This window comes from Stigmatopora argus, chromosome 8 (assembly GCF_051989625.1).
Source record: "Stigmatopora argus isolate UIUO_Sarg chromosome 8, RoL_Sarg_1.0, whole genome shotgun sequence".
Taxonomy (NCBI): domain Eukaryota; kingdom Metazoa; phylum Chordata; class Actinopteri; order Syngnathiformes; family Syngnathidae; genus Stigmatopora; species Stigmatopora argus.
In genome coordinates this window covers 6926670-6948414 of record NC_135394.1, presented here as the reverse complement: position 1 = coordinate 6948414, position 21745 = coordinate 6926670, and positions in this window count along the sequence as shown.

Here is a 21745-nt window from a genome sequence, read left to right as displayed (position 1 = left end):
ATGTTTTCACGATAAGTGTGGGATCTAATCCATATACATTCAATAACTTCGAATTAGAGGAAGCACACAGAGTCAGCCGTGATGAGTTTTAACTAGCTTCAGCTGAAGGAGGGAGTCAGAGTAGCCAGCGCCAGTAGATGTACTAACCTCCAGCCTGACCAGTTTGAATCCCCGCCTGCCTCCATCAGATCAGCCAGTTTTATTGACAAAGGTCATGTGACATAGATACAAACTTTAGGCGGGAAAATGTGAACAAAGAAATGGGCATGTCATGGTAGATGACGCACCCCTAACTCATAGGTGTCATGATGGAAATTTCAACTAGGCTATGCAAAATTCTATTCTAGTGACTACACTAAATAAACCAATTGACTAATAAAAAGCATAAGAATACATTCCATACTCCACAATAAGCAAAGAAAATAAGTTAGAATAATATTAATAATAATGTATTGGATATATGTCGGGCTTTTCAGGACACTCAAAGATACTTTACGTTGCATTATTCTTACACTCCACAAATGCCGGCAAGCTACTATTGTAGCAGTCTGTCCCTCTGACAGAAGCAAGGCAGCCAATTTGCACCATTGGCTCGTAAACCATAATCAACCACTCGATCTCAAAGTACTTTCTCGTACACAAGTAGGGTTTAGTATCTTCCCCATTAATACAACAACACTGGGCACAAGGGAGAGCTGGATTCGGAATGTCGATCCTTTAATCAATGGACCAGCAGCTCAGACACCTGAACCACCATCACCTATAGTTCTAAATGTAAAACTTTAATAATAATTAATATAAATCTGTTTTCAGGTTGCTAACTATTCTAACATATTAGCGGTAATAAACAAGAACACAAAAACAATTAAAGAAACGAGTAGAGGATTCCTCTGTTTCACACAACTAGTAGGTATAATTCAATCTACCGGAAAAGAGCTTTTTTAAAGGACTTAGATTCAAGCAAACCTCTACCCGAGCCGAGGTTGTAGATGATATTTTGTGTTTTTTACTGGGGGAATGCCTTTCAAGTAATTGTTGTTGTCATCGTCGTCCTTCAGCACACGTCATGTAGCACTCTTGTGTCTGTTTCTTTATTGTGATGGCTTCATAAAGGGTCTGCTATTATTTCAACTAAAATGAAGGGGGAAAATAAACAAAAAATGTCTTGTAAAGATACGAATCCTCCAGTGGAGCCTTCCACATCATCCAGTGAGCTATAACTAGCCACTAATCCATGAGGATAATTTATCGCTGCTAAGGTCAAAATGATTTAGCGGACTTTTTGGGATGATTTCTGAAGAAACTCTATACTGTAATGATAGTTTTAGAGAAAAGCTTTTCTCAGCGGTATTCAGTATGGATTTAATAGTCCAGGTCTGCACCACTAATAATGGGGGGGTCAAATGAGGTCTGCCATACTTGACCAATCATAGATGTGAAATGGTCACCCTCAATAGCTCATTTTGAGCTGCTATAATGTGTAGAGCAAAGAAAGCAGAAACTGTTTAAGGTCAAGAAAAGATGGAAAAACGATTGGCCTAACGACAATATAAAGCCTGGGGTTGTCATGGAGATGTAGTGTAAATAACAATAAAAAATATTTTGCCACTGTGGCATTGTGTGAGAATTATATTATTATACTATAGAGTAATATTATATATAAATTGCAGGCCCGGCCACACTATGAAATGTGGGATTTATAGTCTGGAAAATACAGTAAAAAAATATGTTTTTCAGGTTCTAAGGCTTGCCCCTGAACCTGAACTTTTGTCGCTAAACTTTGTTAAGGCTTCAGGCAGTTGAAATTGTTTCCCACTTGTTAGATATTTAGATAATATCTGTCGATAAATTTCACTTAGTCTTGGAATGCAGTGCAGCCCATCCTCCTTGGGCATTCTGTATCATGCCATGCCATCGCTAACTGAAATAGATAACACCAATATAGATTTTTATATTACAAAATCGAAGACTTCATGAAAGACTTCATATTTTTCAGAATTTTCCGGAAATACAACAACTTAACTATTTGTTGAGTTTTTTTAATGATAATGAACAATTGTCATTATTTTGATATCTAGCAGTATTTTAAAAGGGTGACAATATCATTTTATCCATATTTTTTGTTTGTTTTTTTGTTTTAGGAGTTTTAGGGTCTTTTGCAGGCTGTATCTATGTCACATTTTTGTCCCGTCCCATCAGATGAAAACTGCCAATCATCTCGTCTTCCAAGAGATGTTTTTAGAACCTCATCTTTGTGTAGCTCTTGTTATATTATATTTATATAGGTAATGAAAAAAATCTCGTCCAAATGTTTTCTTCATCGTTTACAAAGCGCTGTCTTTCAGCTTTGTGCCTCATGTAGCCAACATTGACCCAGCTATTTCACTCCAGTTAAATTGTGTGCAGGCTCCTAGGTAATGTTACCAATAAACAGTAACATGTGACATCTGTTTATCTACTCCACTGCTGGTGTTAGTTAATGTCTTTACCATTTGACGTCATTGGACTTTGTATTTATTTAATAATATATAGTTTTCAGTTCTACTAAACCTGCAGATGCAAATGATAGTGGTATTCAAGTATATTTAGCCACTCATTTCGAAAAGGATGGTAACCACACTTGCATAAGACAGTAGCTGTTTTGTAACGTGGGAGAGTGCATGGACTGATGTTCTCTTTGAACTGCTCTGCTCAAGTCATTCCCTAGCATTAGATGGCACCAGCTCCAAGCTCACATTGTTTAAACCTGCCACTGAAAGTTGGGATGCCAGCTTTAGGCATGTCAGGCCTCTGGGCATTGGGCTTGGGTTTCCCCAAACCTCTTGTTTAAGGATTAGTTTTCACTCTGGTCATTGGGTACATAGAGCCTTTGTCTCCCCTCTAATGTATTGCACTATTCTTTTGTTTCTTCATGTTTGGTGAAATTTAGCCAAAATGTCTGGTATTAGTCTTACTTTATACAGGCCTTCACTGTGTTGCTTTAACCTCCCTTTTACGCCTCCCTCTTTACTGTCTTCTTTCTCCTTCACTTCCTCTCTACCCCAGTCATGTGTTGATTAGCCTCAGCAATGTTTTTTTTCTTTTTTTCCGAATGAAGGAAGAGGGATTACGCTAAGCTCTAACTCGGGCAAACCAGCCTTATCTTGCCTGTAGCAGCTCCATGCACCAGAGAAAAAGAGCCTGAAAGAGAGTGCAGCTACAGGCTAGGATAGAACAGTGGAGGTGAAAACAGGCAGAGAATAACCAGTGAAAAGTAACCCCTCCTCTAGTATTTGGTATGTTTGCTCGCATTCATTGTTTTTTTTTTTTTTCAAATACATCTGAACAGACAAAATAAAATAACTAAAATGTAAAATATATACTTTTTAAAAAGCAATGGAAACTATGCATAGAATCCCAAGTAAATTATTTTTTAAATGTATTGTGTCGTGTTGCCCACTTGAGGCCATTCTTAATTGAAACCTACATTTTGATGGTCATGTCAGATCTGAGATTTGAGAAAAACTTGGTCTGCAGTCCCAAATGGTTTTCCCAGCTCAGTGATTTCTGGTTTGTGGCAAGTATTGGTCGCGGTCTTGAGGAAAACTCAAATGTCATGTTTGAAAAATCAGGTGTTTTGTGTTATGACTGTTTTTTTTTTGCTATGTTTCACATTTTTATTCTTTTTGGATTTTCTTTGTTTGCAGTTGGGGTAATAGGTTGTCAGTGTTGGCTAGGTATTTAAATCCAGAATGTATTTATTTCTTTTTTTCCATAACTCACAGAACACTGCAAAGAACTAAAATACTCTGTCAGATGTGGTAGCACAGCCCCCTGTTGTGCAGGTTTTAAAAAAATAAAAATAAAAAAACATTGAAAATCCTCCCCTTCCATTTTGCATTTCATATGAATTGCCCTTTCCAATTGTTCATTTGCAGTTGCATTATAGGCAATTATGGTTGTGCTAATAAATTCCCAGTCAGTGGTTCATTTCCTGACAGAAAGCTTCCTAGTATATTCCGTTTTATTCAACAATGGGGTCTGCCGCAGAAGGGAACAAGGGTCCACTGTAAACATGCTGCTGGCCTATTCACCTGCCCTAATTACCCTTACCCTGTGGGAGTCCAAGCTCCTGGGAAAGACTTGCGCTCTGGGGGATAGCACACTGAACTTGGATATCAATGCTATGGTATTGCAGACAGGCATTTGCTGGAAAACCAACGGGTTTACATAAAAAAAAGTGAAACAATACAATAAAGTTTTATTCTAAAGGGCTTGCACATGCAACACATAAACTTATGGTGCCTGTGTTGCCTGTAGGTTCCGAGTTATTATTGATAAAACACAGTTGACCTGGAATATGTTGCTATGGTGCCAATTTAGGACTTCATAGTGAAAGGAAAAAAAAACGAAGATTTGTAGCCGCGACATAGATGACAGTGTGTGCCGGCCTGCCTCATGATCACTGTCTTCTGAGTAAGCGTGGAAAAACCACAGTGAGTTTGTCTTGGCATTAACAAGGTGTCTTGTATTGCCTTAAACATATCACCATAAAGGAAATAATCATTTAAAAAATATATTCTTATTGAATAATCTTTTTTTTACTTGAGCCAATATCTAATAACAAAAAAGTATTTTTTGCAATTGTCTTATTTTATTGTTTTTTAAAAAGCCTAAATAAAGACAGAGATTTTAAAATGAACCTTGCTCGTAATTAGATTTTTTTCTCTGTCTGTTGTTGGAGAGGCAAAGTAATAGGCAACAGAGCTTCTTTCTTCACTGTTCCTCCTGATCCTATCATTCCATTTCTTGGACATGCAGATGAAAGACTTGTCTGTAACTGGAGAGGACACAGCAAGTGGACGTAATGAGATTGTAAAAAGGGAATGCAAGAGAATGTTTTAGCAGTAGGTATGGGAGAGTGAAAGAAAGAAAATATCTTTTGATTTCCTCAAATTAAGAGAAGAAAAACAGTCCTGGCCCTCTCCTTCTATAACTGGCCTGTTTGATTGACACTGACGCAATGTGAGGCTTTTGGCTGTAATAACTTGCTTTTGTGAGGAGAACTCAGCGCTTTGTCTTCCTTGTTGGTGAGGCCCGGGGTCCTCGGATCAGCCTTGACTTATTATGACTGGCTTTTGTCCTTCAGGATCAGTGGGAAACTTGACTTGCCCTTTGGTCTACCATCAAAATAGGGCCCCCATACTGGGGCTGTTCCCAAGCATTGGAATGATGGAATGACAGAAGAGGACAAGGCCAAATTTTGCACTGGCCTATTATGTTGCAAGATACTTATCAAATATGAGGGTTATCTGTACTTTCACTATTTATTTAAAAATAAAATGGTGCTGCAGTCTTAAATGGCTCATTATCAGTTGTTCAACATGACTCACCATTCAGCACCCAATATGAACCCATAATGAGCTGCGGGGATAGAGCTGATATTTGCCTTTTATGATTGAGAACATTAAAGAACTTACGTTCTTAGAGTTTATATTTAATTGTATTATAAGCATGGATTTATCCCAATGCATGCTAGGCCATGATGCTTGATATTTACTAACAAAAAAATGGATTAGGTCATATTTATGTCAGCGGTCCCAGATCCAGAGTACGGTCCTCAGCCCAATTACACTGTGAAACCTGCCCAAAATACGGCCGCATGTTCAAAATAAGATATTTCTTTTATATAAGTCTATGTATATGTTGTACATGCATGTACATTGTTATGTTATCTTAAGCTTGTTAGACATTTTTAAACACCTATATGCTGAAATGTAGATGTACACAGGCTCAAAACATGGTTGACTTTGAAAGAGACATGAGATGAAAAGCAAAGAGCTTCCTCTAACTTTGCTCTCTTCTACCAAACCACCTTCATCTAATTTTCTTTCAGCTGTTTTCACATCCCATCAAACTAAACGTTAAGCTGTAATTACCTTTGAAGTGAGTCAAGTATCAAATGGGAAATGGCAAAGTTACAGGGACAAACAAAGAAGCTCGAAACGACGACAGGTGTTCCCTCCTGGGCCAGACTGAAATGAACATGGAAATGAATGTCTAAAACGCTTTCAGCAGGTAGTGGGGCGAAAAAGAGGGAGCGGGTGGAGGAGGCAATGTAGAGGTAATTATTCCACAACTCCTTCACCTGTGACAAGAGGTGGCCAGTGGGGAATGGCGTAGGGGGAGTTGATTGTCACGTCCTAGAAAGCAACTGGGCGAAACCTCTTCTACTAACCTCCACAATGATTGGATAAGCCCTTCAGCTGTCTATTTCTTACTTTCTTACACTTACATTTACATTTACTTTTGCCACTACATTCATTTCATTTGGCTCATGCATATTCATGCACCAATAAACAGCCTTGCAGCAATCCAATGGTAAAAATAATTAAAAGGAAAAAAAATAAGCGTTTAACTTGGTGGTTATAATTATTTCAACATCTCGCCCCCTTCTTTAATAGCCTCAAAAACGTTTCTCAACTCACAACTGAATTCACTCACAGGTAGATAAGACACAAAGCACAGTTGCACGTAACGTTATCTTGAATAAATACTCTTCAATGTAATGTAACGGTTCTGAAGGAATATGAAAAGGAGTAAAGGAGAATAACGTTTTTTTACAGAGAGATACATTCCAGCTCCAGCATTGATGTCAGTCATTAAATTAGATACATACCTGGCTTAAGTTGCAGTCAATTAAAAAAAGAAAATGAAAAAAAATATGAGGTCAAATTAATACTGGAGGCTGTTATTTTCAACTGTTCATTGTCAATATCAGTTTTCATTGATCAACTTAAATCGTTTTTTTTGTTCGAGGTAATTGACAACTTTTTTGTTATTTACAATTTCAAACACATTTCAAAGCAAGGGTTCAGCAGAAATTTGAACCACCACTATTGATTGGATAACCCACTCACCAACTGATAGATAGATGCACTTATGACTTAAAACAATGGTCATGAGAAACCAATATTCCCAGAACCCCTGTAAATGAAGGGTCAGTGACAATGCTAAACATGTTATGATATTGATATTATTACACTTGTTCAAGCATATTATCTAATGTTAACATTTGCAGATTCAAAGTTAACTTGTAATTTATATAATGGATTCACTCACTATCATTTATTACTATAGCCAATTGTATGATTGAAGATATACTACATACGGAATTTGGTTACTTAAAAAACAGTAGTAAAAACAAATACACTTTTCCAAATTACTATACTTTTTTCTTCTATTCAAGTTGGAGGTCTAGGCAGAATTATCAAGTCAGGTTTAGCAGTTTACAGTGCCTAAAGAGAGGACATTCATCCAATCATGAATTTAATCAACAAATGGAATATGGGAATGCATTTTGATGCCAGGGACTCAAGTATTGGGGGTGTTTTTCATTTACCAGTACAAAACCTTCAGGTTTTTTAATAACTTGAGTGGATTTGTACTTAAATTGTCACAAGAAGAAATTAAATTCATTTTCTCAGTCGCTGCTCAGCAGGCCTACTCAATGATATACCAAGTCATTTCTTATGCCATAAGGTGCTGAATGTTGAGTAGTGTTGATCAGCAGTTACATTTCAAGACAAATGATTTCATAGTGTAACCTAAAAAGAAACATTTGTAGCTCATGGTTACCTATATGCTCAACAAATGTGGTGGCTAGTGAATGACCAGCAAACATAATCTCAGCCCTTCACTGTAGAAATCAAGTAATCTTTGGAGTCAGTGCTGCTGTAAATTCAAACAGTAATTTGGGCAGTAAATCAAATTGTGTGCAAGTTGCCAAAGCACCTAGGTCAAAGTGTATTATCTGTCTAAATTATACTGTCACCTTATAGTCATAAGAGCTTGTGTTACCACTGTTGTTGCCATATGGAACTTATATATAAATGGAGACAGATGGGCATGGAGGGGTGAGTTTGAATGTAACCAGAGAGAGAAAAAGAGAGAGAGGTTCTTTGTTAAATTCCAAGTGTGTAAGGGATCTCATAGTTTGCTAAACGAGAATACAGAGAGAAATTGCACTAGATTGAAATGTATGCCTGTGATTGCAAAAGAATGTTGTAAATGAGTTGGGGGGAGGGCAGATTTTATAATGTCCCATCTTTTTCATTGTATGTTTCATGTGTAAAGATTTGTAAATTTTAAAAACACTGATATATCTGAACAAAACTTTAAAAGAAAATATCTAATGTTGTGCGATTGGCATCAATTCAGGGTTTCCCCCACATGGTCACTGTAGCTAGGCTCCAACACCCCCTGCGACCCTTCTCAGGATAAGAAATGAATAAAAGGCTTATGTTATTTTTGTTGCAATTAACAACTTTTTCAAGGTTTTAGCATACATTGGTACTGGTAGACTATCACAAAAACAAATCAGCATTAAAATGATTATACGTAAATTAACCTTGGGATTTTCTTTATGCAGTCGCACATGTGAGAACAGCAATGGGATATTGGGAGGAAAGTATTTCAACCCAAGGAGATGCGCACACATGCACGCGCGTAACAGACAGATGTGTGAATTAAATCCCATCCAATTGCATTAGGCTGATCAGTCTGATGGCGGTGATTACCTCTGATTGGATATCACAACATTGGCGTTGCTGTGAGACAACTGTTTCCCCTGGATACACTGTGCTGCCGACCTTTCAATCGCAATTATATCCACCATATTAGCAGATTAGCAGACAAACTGACCCCAATATGGATCTGAGCCAAAGCAGAGCCAGGACAAGTAAAGACAGGTGTTAGATTGAAAAGTTAAAATTCAGCTTTAATTCTAATTCATTTTAAATCTGAAAACCAGGAAGAAAATTACATTTTTTTATAATCCTGGTTTATATATGATTATTTATTCCTTGCTTGTTATCATCAACAACTGAGGATTGAAAAGTGACCATGCAAGTTACATTTTGTCATCACTCTACACCTGGCAACAGTCTCACTCCGTCCTATTAAAAAATTAGCAGGCTCTTTCTAATTCCCAACCTGAACAAACGAGTATCTAGTTAGATTTAGTTTATCGTCTACTGTAAATTCTATAGTTAATAAGTTCTTTGTTTACTGCTTGTCAAATGTTGTGATCTCTAACGGCCAAGAAAATGAGGCAATTTAGTGTTGTGAAGCGGTATAGTGTTGTCATTAACCTCTGCGCCCTGAAAGTGGACTTTACTGGCTACATCCACACATAATTTTATGTCTATCTTTGAATGGACTGTTATTCATTTCCCATTGTTTGGCATTTCTATTGAATTTTAGTCAGTTATTCAGTCCAATTCTATTTGATGAAATATAAGAAACTCCACTAAATCAGACTTTATTCCCCTACAGAAGAGTCCATCTGTGACTGTTGCACCATGTGATTCCTTAGCCTGCACCCATCCCTGACAGTTTCACGGATCACAGCCTCTTGACAGACTGTAAAAAGTAAAAAAAAAAAAACACTCTGTGTTCACCTTCTCTTTTGCAACAGTATGAAACAGCAAGTTATAGCACAATGCACTATAGTGCTTATATACTAAAATAATTTTGCGGAATGATGCAAAGTTAAATAAACTCTACAAATCCAACTCAGATATCAATAAACTCATGTTTTATTTATTTTTGCCTAAAACATTCCAACAAAGACTAAAAACTGATTGTTAGGGTTCTTTTTTTTTGACGCATCGATGTCTTAACTGACGGAAATTGTTATCTAACCAGTAGCACCATCATAACATCGAAAAGACAGTATGTGCAGTGAAGCATTGTAGGAGCATTTTTATGGAGCAGCTTGGCTTTTCCAAGCCTGCTGGCCATTACATGATTTTGGCTGCCTTTAAAGATGCCCATGCTGAGTTGATGGAGTCTGACATATCTTGCCTGATGACCACCACCTAACTCACTCAAAATATCGAGAGGGAAGTCTGGTGAAGGGGCCCCACAGCTAACATGGATGACATGTGAAAAGAGCCAGATGCTTGAGAGAAAATAGCCATGGCATGACTGAGATGGACCTTCTTCATTTATAGTATAGTGATTGAACAGCAGGAGGGTATTACTGAGGGCAGCCAAGATCCCAGGTGATGGGCGGCCGGAACAATGTCCCAGTGGTGAGTTCATAGAAAGATGGCAGGTTGTTTTCTTGCTGCAGTCTACCCCTGGACATTAGTAATTAGAAGAGTGTTCAAAGGTTAACACTTTACACTAAAGGACTACTGAACTCTGCAAGGGACTTATGTACTATGGAGACTTCATCACAAAAACAGTCTATGTAATTTGCAATTGTTTTTTAAGCATGTCACAGAATTGATTAGGGTTTTGTTTTCTTGTATTATATCCGTGTGTGTGTTGACTACTCGTTCTCTCTGCATTCACATGATTTTTTTTTCTATTGGAAGCCTTCTATGGCTATTTGGCGCTGTCGAAGAACAGTTGTTGGGTTTACTGTGCATGTGTTTGAATGTTTAAATTAATTTCAATGGTTATTTGTATGAATCCCATCAATATTATGCAGTTACTGTACATGTTCCTGGTTTAATAATACATTTAAATTGAACCTTTGATATTAAGTAATGAAATTTATCATCAGGTCAAAAAAATTGAATATGCCAAATTATACTATGCTGTACTAATTGATTTCTAAATATATATTGATATATAAAATCACTAAGACATTGTGCATTACTTTCCCATGGATTTTGTCTAACCCTAAGAGTGAATTAACATGGTCTTTCTAACACATTGTTTTCATAATACACTGCAGAATTTCTGCTTTATTGTCAGACATTTTTTTAACTTGCAGTTTCATCATAGATTCCAAAAGTGGTATCTCACGAACTTCAAAAGACCAATAAAACCTTAATGACGTGGTTTGTTTGCCAAAATCTCATTTTAGCAGCTCTTGGCACTTGGTAGGTGATTATCTTGGACCTGAATGGCCGGAAGTGGCTAATAGCCAAATGATTTGTGTGTAAGAGAAAGGACTCACTGAATTATAATGAAAATCCACTTCATGTTGTTTGGTTGGTACGTTTGGTTTTACTTTATGGTCTGGATGAAAGAACCAAGGGTGGTTCTGAAAAAAAACTGTGAACCATTCATCTTGATTACTACGATTTTGGTGCCACCATCACAGCAGGGACTAGAGACATCTTCCTATCCATCTTCAAGTATTCAGAGAGTTAAGCCCTTCATCACATCATCGCTGTCCAGATGGCTTCAAGCCCTCATGTCAAAACTCTTACTACCCATTCCAGGGTTCTGGCTTGTCCTTACAAATACGCGGGAGCACCGACTGACAATGCCAACAACAGTCAGGGAGCAAAATAATAGACAGAGCGCTCTTCCAAATTCCCTCCCGGGTCTTCGCTACCATCATCCATCAACAAAATGAATTCACTTCTCAGGGTGTCTGAGCTGAATTTATGGCCTGAAAGACTTACAGTCTTGATTTTTAATTTGCTGGTTAAGCTGAAAGAAGGGCGGCCCAGCGGTTGAGTGGTTACCGTGTCGGCATCACAGTTATGGGTTCTTGGGTTCGAATCCAGGTTGGTCCTCCTGTGTGGAGTTTGCATCTTCTCCCCGGACCTGCATGGGTTTTCTGAAGGTACTCCGGTTTCCTCACAGATTCCAAAACATGCAGGGTAGGCGGGTTGGACACTCTAAATTGTCCCAAGGTATGATTGTGGTAGTGAATGGTTGTCCGTCTCCTCGTACCCTGCGATCGGCTGGCCACCAATTCAGGGTTTCCTCCATCTCCAGCCCGAAGTCAGCTAGGATAGGCTCCACCACCCTCGCGACCCTTGAGAGAATAAGATTTTTGGAAAATGAATGAATGAATGAACCTGAAAGAAATCTGCCAATGTCATCTCTGAAATGGAAAAATCAAACACATATATAGACAAACATGTAATAGACCCTGATAGATTTTCACAATGTAAAACAATGAGGAGCTTTTAATCAGGCGTTCATGGAAGCCATGCGAAATCCAGGTGCTTAGGAAACATGGTACAAAAGGACAATGATAAAATGGAAATAAATCTGTAATTAAAATAGGACTCCAATTTTAATCTCAGTAGTTAAATGATCCTTGATTACAAGGGAGAAGGACATTTCATTTAGAGAAAGCTGTAACATAGACTTCCCTGGAAAAAAAGGTCATTTCCTTAATGAGATATCTAGCTACCTAGTAGAGTGCTGCATCAAATCTGCATTAGTCATTCCATATTCAAATGCTCAACTAACTCTACTAAAGCTAAAAATAAATGAACAATATTGAAATAATGCTTTATATTTGAGTTGAAATGCATCAAGGTGAAAAAATAAAGTCCATTTGTAATGCAAACAGAAAGCTTCCCCAGAAAGACACCAAAAGGCCAATAGTGTAATCCCCGATAAAGAAATACGTTAAACGTTGAAAAATAGGGGATGTTAAACAGTAACACTATCACTCGTCAAAACTTCTTTGGAAATAAATGGTCATTTTCACGCAACTTTTAAACTGGCACAGCTCTAGTATAACTCTAAAAGAGGCTTACGGTTAGTATTTGTGAATAAATGTATGCAGACGCATTTCATCAGGACAAGTGATGACAACGAATGGCAAATTGGGGTGAAGGCTTCCTGCTGCTTGCTCCCCATGTCACTAACAGATCAGAGAAAAGGAAGCAGCCAAAACATTACACATTCACACCAACTGACTTGCTCATGTATAACATCTGTTATCTCTCAATGCTTGCTATACAGATGATACATCAAAAGAACTCTGTAAATGTGTATTCATATTTATCATGTACATTCTTTATAGATATTAAAATGACTCTGGCTTATTCCCACATTCCAAAGATGTCCGTAATAGACTGATTGACCACTCCAAATTATCTGTAGTTATGAGCATGTGCAAATGGTTGTTAATCTCCTTGTGCCCCGCGATTGGCTGGCAACCAATTCAGGGTGTCCCCACCTACTGCCCATAGTTGGCTGGGATAGGCTCTGGCACCCCCTGTGACTCATGTGGAGATAATGACTATGCACCCAAATTTAGTAGCCTAAACAATGTTTCTACAGTAAAATTGCCTCCTACACTTCTTTTTCAGAAGGTATTTTGAATTAAGAAGTACGTTAAATTAGGCTTGACAAAAAGGCAATCAAATAAAATAATCTACTAATATATGTGCAATTGATTCAATCAATCCTACACTCGGTATCCAGTTTTAGGCAGTTTCTTTACATTGGGGACTAGTGGTGCAATACTGTCTTTTGACTGTTGATATGCCTCTGCTTTCACAGCCCAATTAGAGTTGATATTCCAAAAGCATTAATGGAGAATGTCAGCAGGCATTCTCAAATGTGGCAGAATTTCAGAAAGTCCATTCAATTTAGAATTTACAATTTAGGGTCCACTATACCCCGTCTCTTTGAGGTAGCAACAAATTGTGTCACTCTTTTGAAAAAAGCCTATAGCAGTCCAGACCATAGCTTTGATAAAAAATAAGACTAAATGCCTTACAAAGGAAATTTGCCAGCCAATCTATCAAACTGAAAGTAATTGATTCATGGTGATAAAAGGATACTTCCCTTTGAAGGTACTACAATGGTTTTAAATGTGTTTCATGTGACCTTGAAGGAACAATTTAATCTTCGTGAATTGCTAGATTTTGCAAGTATCCTTTGTAATATATTATTTTATTATCCATTGCTTTTAGTATATAACCAACAGGACAGAGATGAATACTCTCAGTATATATTCTACCAAACACAGTACTCTGCCATGCATTTGTTTCCCCCCCAAAAATAGTGTCAAATAATACTTAACTATTCATTCTTTCATTTTCAAGAGCGCTTATCTTTGTCAAAGTCGCGTGGTGCTGGAGCCTACCCCAGCAATTATACTTATACTTATATTTATATTTTCTTTACTTCCACATTTTCATACTATCTTTTCTTATCCATTACTGTCATCCCCAATCAAAAGACAGATATACAACTATAATTTTCTGTAAACAATATTTAGTTGTGAATCTAAAATAAAGGTCCTGAAATCTCAAGGTAGGTTCAAGGCTATTTCAAGTGTTGACCTCTCCTGGTCATTCTTGCTTACTTAAATGGTCACAGGGGGACTGTGAATCTATCTCTGCTTAATGGATATAAGAATCTCACTTCCCGCCTCAGTGATGAATGCCTAGGAATGGATAGCTAAAGTATCACTCTCAGCGGGATCTGGAGCTTCATTCCTTCTGATAGGAATCATAAAGCTGTTCAGCAATGCTTTGCTTGGGTCAATATCCTGTTCGAGTAGCCATTAAGCCGCGTGCTACAATGGGGCTTAATATCATCAAGGTGTACAGCTATCCCACTGTCATTGCATTCATCTCAAGGTGAATTATAAATGGTCCTCAAGCTTCCAAGCTGTTCACATTCTAGCATACAAGATGGATAGCGATGACACACTAAATCACGTCATCAATCAGATTTCTATATGAACATGCATGATGAGCATACTGTGAAAGTGTAATATTATCCATTCTTGCTGACAGATAAAGGAAGCAGTACTTTCAGGTTTCAGATTCACAATGTAATATGTCATTTTCATTTGTAGTCAAAGGATGTCATGAGATAACTCTTGTAATAGGACAGATAGGAAATTTAGATGTGGTAGAGTGGTAATCGCTGATAAAGCCAGTTGCTCTACTTTGGAGACAAAGTGTTCTGAAAAAGGAACTCAGTATGTTCAAATCATGGGTGTGTGCTGATCTATGATTTTGATTTATTTTGGGATTATGCCAACAATTTAAATGTGAAAGATCACAATTTTTTTAGGCTACACTAACTTACCCCAAATACTTAGACTGTGTCTTTCTTCACTCGAATTATCACTTACACAGACTGCCCACGAAAACACACTCATCATGCCTGTACACTCAGTTTAGCAATCCAGTCAAACAATTTCCAAAACAAGTGTCTTGGTTGGAAATGGAAGGAAAATCCAATTAGGTTGAGTTTTACGCTAGAGTGCACAAACATTGTTGTCAAAAATAGAATGAAATGTGTCATTTTCCTTGTTTTGTGTAAGGTAAGCTAAATTATTAACAGTGACAGATGTTTGACAGCTAAAACTGTGATCTGAAAGTGTTGGGTTGTACTGTGTGGTCCAGATGGGGCCAGTTCACATTGTTAAGGTCACGTGTGTGTGTAATTTTAAAGAACGTTTTGCTCTGTCTACTAGTATTGGTAATTTCTTTGATTATCTCATCTATATTTATTTAATTTATTTGAACAACGATCTGGGTTGAAACATTGAAAGGAACATGATAACAGTATTTAATGGTTGCTGCTCCATTATTCATACAGAACTTTCAGATTTCATTCATTTTTTCATACCCCGTATCCTCACAAGTGGTCAAGATTATAAATAAAAATACATTCAAAATCCTGGCCATTTTAAATAATGGTCGAGTACGGACTATATCGGCAGACCTACAACTTGGGAGGGTTGTCAAGTATATTGTGAATAACAAAATACACCAGCCTACTGGTAACTAGGTCATCTGCATCCTAGCATATGCAACACAATCCAAGCATCAACACACTCTATTCAGTTCTCCCATAACTCTATTACATGGCACGCTCTGAAGCTCTGAAGATGTGAAATACTAGCAGGCAGGAATAACAGCATGCCAGTAATCGTTTGAGTTATGTTTTTGCTTTTTCTAATGCCTTGCATGTTACTTAAAGGGCCATGGCTAATAGTTGTAGTCAGTGCAAAGGTTTTTCAACTCAGTATAGAATCAAAATTGTGTCAGAAAGCCAAACCCATCACTGAGTTCTGGGAGAAATGGTGTCAGACGTAGGACAATTAGTCAGGTCAATAGTCATGGCAATAGCAGGTGATGCAATTGACTAAGGAGAAGAGTAAGAAATGGAATGAGTCATTTGTCTGGAACATCTTTTTTTTTTAGCAACCATATAAAAATATGCTTTTGTGTGTATTTTGTGGTCTTTTAAATTTTTGTGTATCTGTAAAGGATTCACTGCAATTTTTTTAAAAACTTTATCTCATAATTTAATAAATTAATTTTGATTCTTAAAAACTCTTCACATAAAGATGCCCCAATTTTGACATACCCATTTTGGAGACAGTTATACTCCATCCTGTTTTTAGCATCCCTTAAATGTGATCACGTAGAACTGGGAGAATTAGTGCATTGCCACTTATCCTCGCAGGGATCCTTGAGCCAATCCTAGCTAAGAATAGGCAGAAGGCAGGGTACACCCTGCAATAAGGAAACAGTAAATACTTTCCAGATATACTTTATTCTTCACTACGTTTTTTTTTTCTTTTGACCATTTTTTTGTATCTTAAATAAGAAATATAAGCTAGGGTTGGTTTGAGAAAGTCCCTGAATCACTGTTGTGTATATGTGCCCCTCGGTGTTTAATGGCACATATCTGCCTTTCTTCAAACATTGGTACTTATTAGAATCCACAGGGTTTAGATTCATGAAACCTTCAGAACCTGATATACGCCCACAGCGGGGTTGTGGATGTCCCTCTTCTGGGGTTAACATTATAACAATAAAAAAGCTTTCAAGGTGACGTGAACAGTAAATCACTATTTAGGTCCTCTTGAATTCCCTAAATATGTAACAGAAGCACCAGAGAGGTGGGAGTGAATGGCATCTTGGGCCTCATAGAACCACAGGGTAGTGTACTGTGTATTGTTAAAGCCCAAAGCATCATATATAATGTAGATTTGTTCATGAGACTATATGAAATGTTTCATTTCAAACAATATCTTACTTTACCTGTCTTTAACAAATTAATTAGTCAAATACTATCTACTACAAATTTAAACTATTCTTCCAGGCCCGTTTTTTTCCCTCAACGCCCTTCTAACTATGGTGTTTATTTCCATTTCAAAATGTTTATATTTTAATTTCTTTCACCAATATGGCAGCACCTTTGAATATTTTGTTGCGGTGTAGCACTACACATTATTCAATTAATATTAAATTCTAATCGTTTTCACTCCATTATGATTCTTCTTAAAAATTGTGTGTTCGGCTCGATTTCTGATCGAGTGATCGGCTAGTTGAAATCTCTATTCATTTCATTTAAATTCTTAACTCAATATAATTTCTGGCTGCATGTTGACACAACCAACTCATGATGTATCTCTAGTTATGAATGATTTTAAAAAGTAATTGTAGAAGTTTTTTTCTCAAGGGAATTAATATGTAAAAATATAATACATTACTGTAGGTAACATTGGGACAGAAAGGCTGTAATGATTGTGAAACTAGTGAATACACACATTTTCATTTGTCAGTTGTGTACGAGGGGATTTCCAAAACATGAGAGCAGTTCTGTTTCATAATGAAATGACAGAACTACACAAAATTTATAGCAGTTTGGGGGCATAGAGCACATCATTTGAGAGCAGCTCTTCTGACTCCTCATTGTACTTTACACTCTGAAAGCATATGTCATCCTCAAGCTGATATAGATATATGCATACACCCAATAACAGAATATTGGCTACATGAAAACCAAATCCAGAATATTTACATTTGGAATAGCTTCAAGTGCACACCTTTCTTCTATATGGTCAAGGCTTGAACTCCAAGTATAACCTTAGAAAATATATGTTTGCCACTTGAGGTGGTTCCTGGCCTTTTTCTCACCACTGATTCAATTTTAAGGCATTTATTGACATATCGTGTCAACACACAAGCTAATTGTTTCAGGAGTGAATTAGGTGAAGACTAGCATAAACGCACACATTTTAATTAGGAATTTCATTTGTTTTCTCAATTTTCGTTTCAGTTTTATCGGTATAATGTAAAATACTTATGTTGGCCTTGCCATTTAGAGGTTCCTTGATTTGAACACAACCAGGAATTTATTTAATCATTAAGAATTAATCAATGCATTAATACATGCATATATACACAAAAACAGGAACGTATAGCATATCCACAGAGTTAAAGGGATCTATGCTCATCACTCCGTTGTCAAACATGGATAAAGCTGGCCTGTCTGTGCTGCTCTGCTGGTCAGCAGACAGTTTACTGAAGAAGCCTTTTGTCATACGAGCAAAGACAAGTTTATAGGAAGTAGTGGGAGGGCAAACAGCCGACAGTGGCTGTCCTCTGTCATTAGACACACTCACGGACACATAAGGCTTACTCAGTGCTCTATTGCATGTCAAAACACTTTCCTTTTAAACGCCTATTTTTTCTCCCATGACAGCTGTTATGCCCCTCGTTACATCCGCACATACATGTGCACGCACGCACACAGATAACCTGGGTAATCTAAAGAAGACTAGATAATAAACATCGATGGGAGTCAGGGATATATATATATATATATTTGCCATATATAAAATTTTGTAGGGATGCAATTAAGATCAATTTCTTCCTGACCTCCTGTTAGAGAAACAATTCCCCATAGAAAAGCTCTCGCATAGCTCTTGCTGCTCATCATACTGTAGCATCCCAGGAATTTTAATCTCCCCCTCTTGCCTCGGAATGGAGTGTCCTGGCACCTCATCTCTCCAGGGAGAAGCACACAGAGACATTGAAGTTTGTACATCAGGAAAGCTTCACTGATAGCCCCTGTCCTTCGCTTCAATTCTCACTTTTTTCTCTGGTGCATTTTGTTCATACTCGCCGCTCATCTTTTTTCAGCTTTTTGCTTTAACATAGACGCACAAAAGTGTTATTATACATAATACATATACTCATCGTAAGATATTGGTACCCATTAACTGATTTTGCACCTGAAAGACTCTAGGATTTATACACACTAACTGTATTTTCAACAAGGCATTGTTGTCAGACCCTTACGATATTGTCCATGTTTGATTGATTGTATGCATTGAAAATGTATGATGCCTTCAATGAGATTGCTGGTTGAGTTTACATTGGAGTAGGATTGCTCAATGATAACACTTCAATTTACTCTTTGATATAGTTAAGAGATATTACATGACATTTTGAGGTATTGTTCACGTTTTTGCAATTTATGGTAATACTGGTACTGCATTTTTTATGTGTCCTGACCAATTTCCTGTTTTTGGTTTACGTATATAGAAATGAACCAAAGCATATTCCTACATTTCTGAACAATGGCCTTTTTTTAAATTTGTGAACTGAACTCATTGTATTTCTTATGGAAAATGAATTTCCCTACACTGCGCATGGAGGTTTGTCTATAAATTGTTGTTAAATTTAAAAGAATCTATAAAAATATTTAAAGTTGCTGAATTCATTAACTGTTTTAGATACATTTGAAACTTATTTCGTTTCCATAAATGTCCATGACATAGTACCACTTTGTCCTGCAGGCGAGATAAGACTGCCCTTAGCTTAAGGAGGCAGGGTGTCTTGCACATGCATAACTTCAGGGTAAAGAGCACTCTTCCTCAACGATTTCTGTTTAATCCGTCTTGGGGGTAGTTCCTGGACCAAGCCTGGCTCTAAGGTTAACAAGAAATCTGATGTGTTTTGTGTGTGCAAAACTTTAGTTTCATTCTTAGACTGTGGTGTGTGGAACAAGTCATCACATTAGAAATCAATTGCTCAAAATACAAAAGTGAGACGTTTGTAGATGATTTATTTTGGGGGGATTTTAGTTCTAAATACATTTTAAAACGTGTGTGGTAACTATTCATTTTGAGTATGCCAATTGTTATGAGTATTGAGTGTGGGAAGACTCCAAATTGTCTATCTCGAAGATATGCACTTAAGACTCCCCTGTTCTTCTTATCTGAACGAGTGGCTGGAAATAGCAAAACAATGTGATTCCCCTTGTGTGCTCTCAGCTCCATGACCCATCAACACTCATCCAACACTGATTCAAGCAGCCCTTTTAGACGCTTCCCACATCTCTGATTATTGCTATTACTACTACTAAGTCATTTTTGAACATGTTTTTCATTAGAGGGGACTGAGATCAGAAACACCGGTCAGTGTATCAATGCAGAAAAGATTATGATAGTGTGATAATAATTGCCAATTGAGACAAAAATCTAAGTTTTGCCAGATAAATAGAACTGTCTTGAATTATAGTCTATATGTACTAATAGAGATATTTCCCACTTCTGTAATACAAATGACTGAAGTCTAGACATGTCTGTTATCTCGTCCCGACATTCATCATGAGTAGGTGAATTCAAATCATTCTTTTCCTGCCTAGACAAAAATGGAAAATGCCCTATCAAGCATTTCAATTTAGCACAGCCTTGAAAATCAGTTTCTGGGAGGCATTTTATATCACTACACAAATGCTGAGAGTGCAAAACAAAGAGATCTAATCATGAACAAGCTGAAGCACTTAGTGGTTGGAGTCTTGCAAAGATTGACACGTCGTAAATGTCTGGTTCACTTTCAGCTTCATGTCCTATTACCTGGGCCATTTTTACTGCAATTACAGGTAGTATAGTAGACAAATTATTTAAAGGTCATTCCAGGATTATATGACTTGTTAGGCACTACCATTTTTGAAAAATTATTTAATTCATTCATTTTCTGAACCGCCTAAACCTCACAAGGGTCGCGGGGATGCTGGAGCCTATCCCAGCTGACTTCGGGTCAGAGGCGGAGGACACCCTGAATTGGTGGCCAGCCAATCATAGGGCACAAGGAGACAAACAACCATTCATGCTCACACTCATAGCTAGGGGCAATTTAGAGTGTACAATCAGCCTACCATGCATATCTTTGGAAAGTGAGAGGAAACACGGAGTACCTGGAGAAAACCCACACAGGCCCGGGGAGAACATGTAAACTCCAAACAAGTGAACCGACCTGGATTTGAACCCAGGACTCCCACTGTGAGCCCGACGCGTTAACCCCTCAGCCGCTGGGTCGCCCCTATTTTCAGTTTTTTATTTAAATCACAATATGAACCGACCTGGATTTGAACGCCTCGAACATTGTTTTCATTGTTTTTGGGATAATAAAGGAGGAAGCCCATAATTAATAGTCAATTATATGTATTATCATAATACTATGTTCATTGCACTGTATTCATCTGTGTTTAAAATATGGTTGTGACAGAAAGTATTACACTTAGAAACAAAGTTAAGATTTTTCATGAAAAACTTTGAGCACTTAGCTTCCACTAGGGTCTTACTACACCTTTGGGTTTCATTAAAATAATCACAATATGCAGTAAAAGTTTTTTTATTTATATATTTTATTCGAGCCCAAAAAATTTAGTGAAAAAAATGTTTCTTTATAATCGGGCAAATTGTTGTGTTAGCAAGTGGCAAGAAAATTTGCCAAGCAACTAGTGACATGAAAAAACATCACTTCCACTTATGGGGACACACGTTTCTACTTCCAATGTGTTAAATTTGAGAAGCAGCTCTAGAGGCATGTTCTCCACCCTTCCTTTACCGCCTGCAGTGGTAACCCGCTTCAACATGCTCCTAGGGGCATGATATGAATATAAATGTAAAATTACTAAAAGGCTGACAGAGTGGTATGCAAGCTTTGTGGCAGTATTGGTGTGTCCACACAAAGGAGAAAGGGGAACGACAGAGGTTACAGAAAGCACCACTATAAGCACATAAACTGAAGCAAGGGAGAGGCAACAGCACACAAGAGAGTATAGCTATATAGTCAAATATTACAAACCTCTATGATTAAATAAAGAGTAGAAAATAAACAAAACTAACAAAAGCAAGTTTTGCAAACATTTTAAAGTTACTAGATACTAATTTCAGGATGAGGACTACTGCCAACAAAATGACAAACAGGGAACCTGCTCT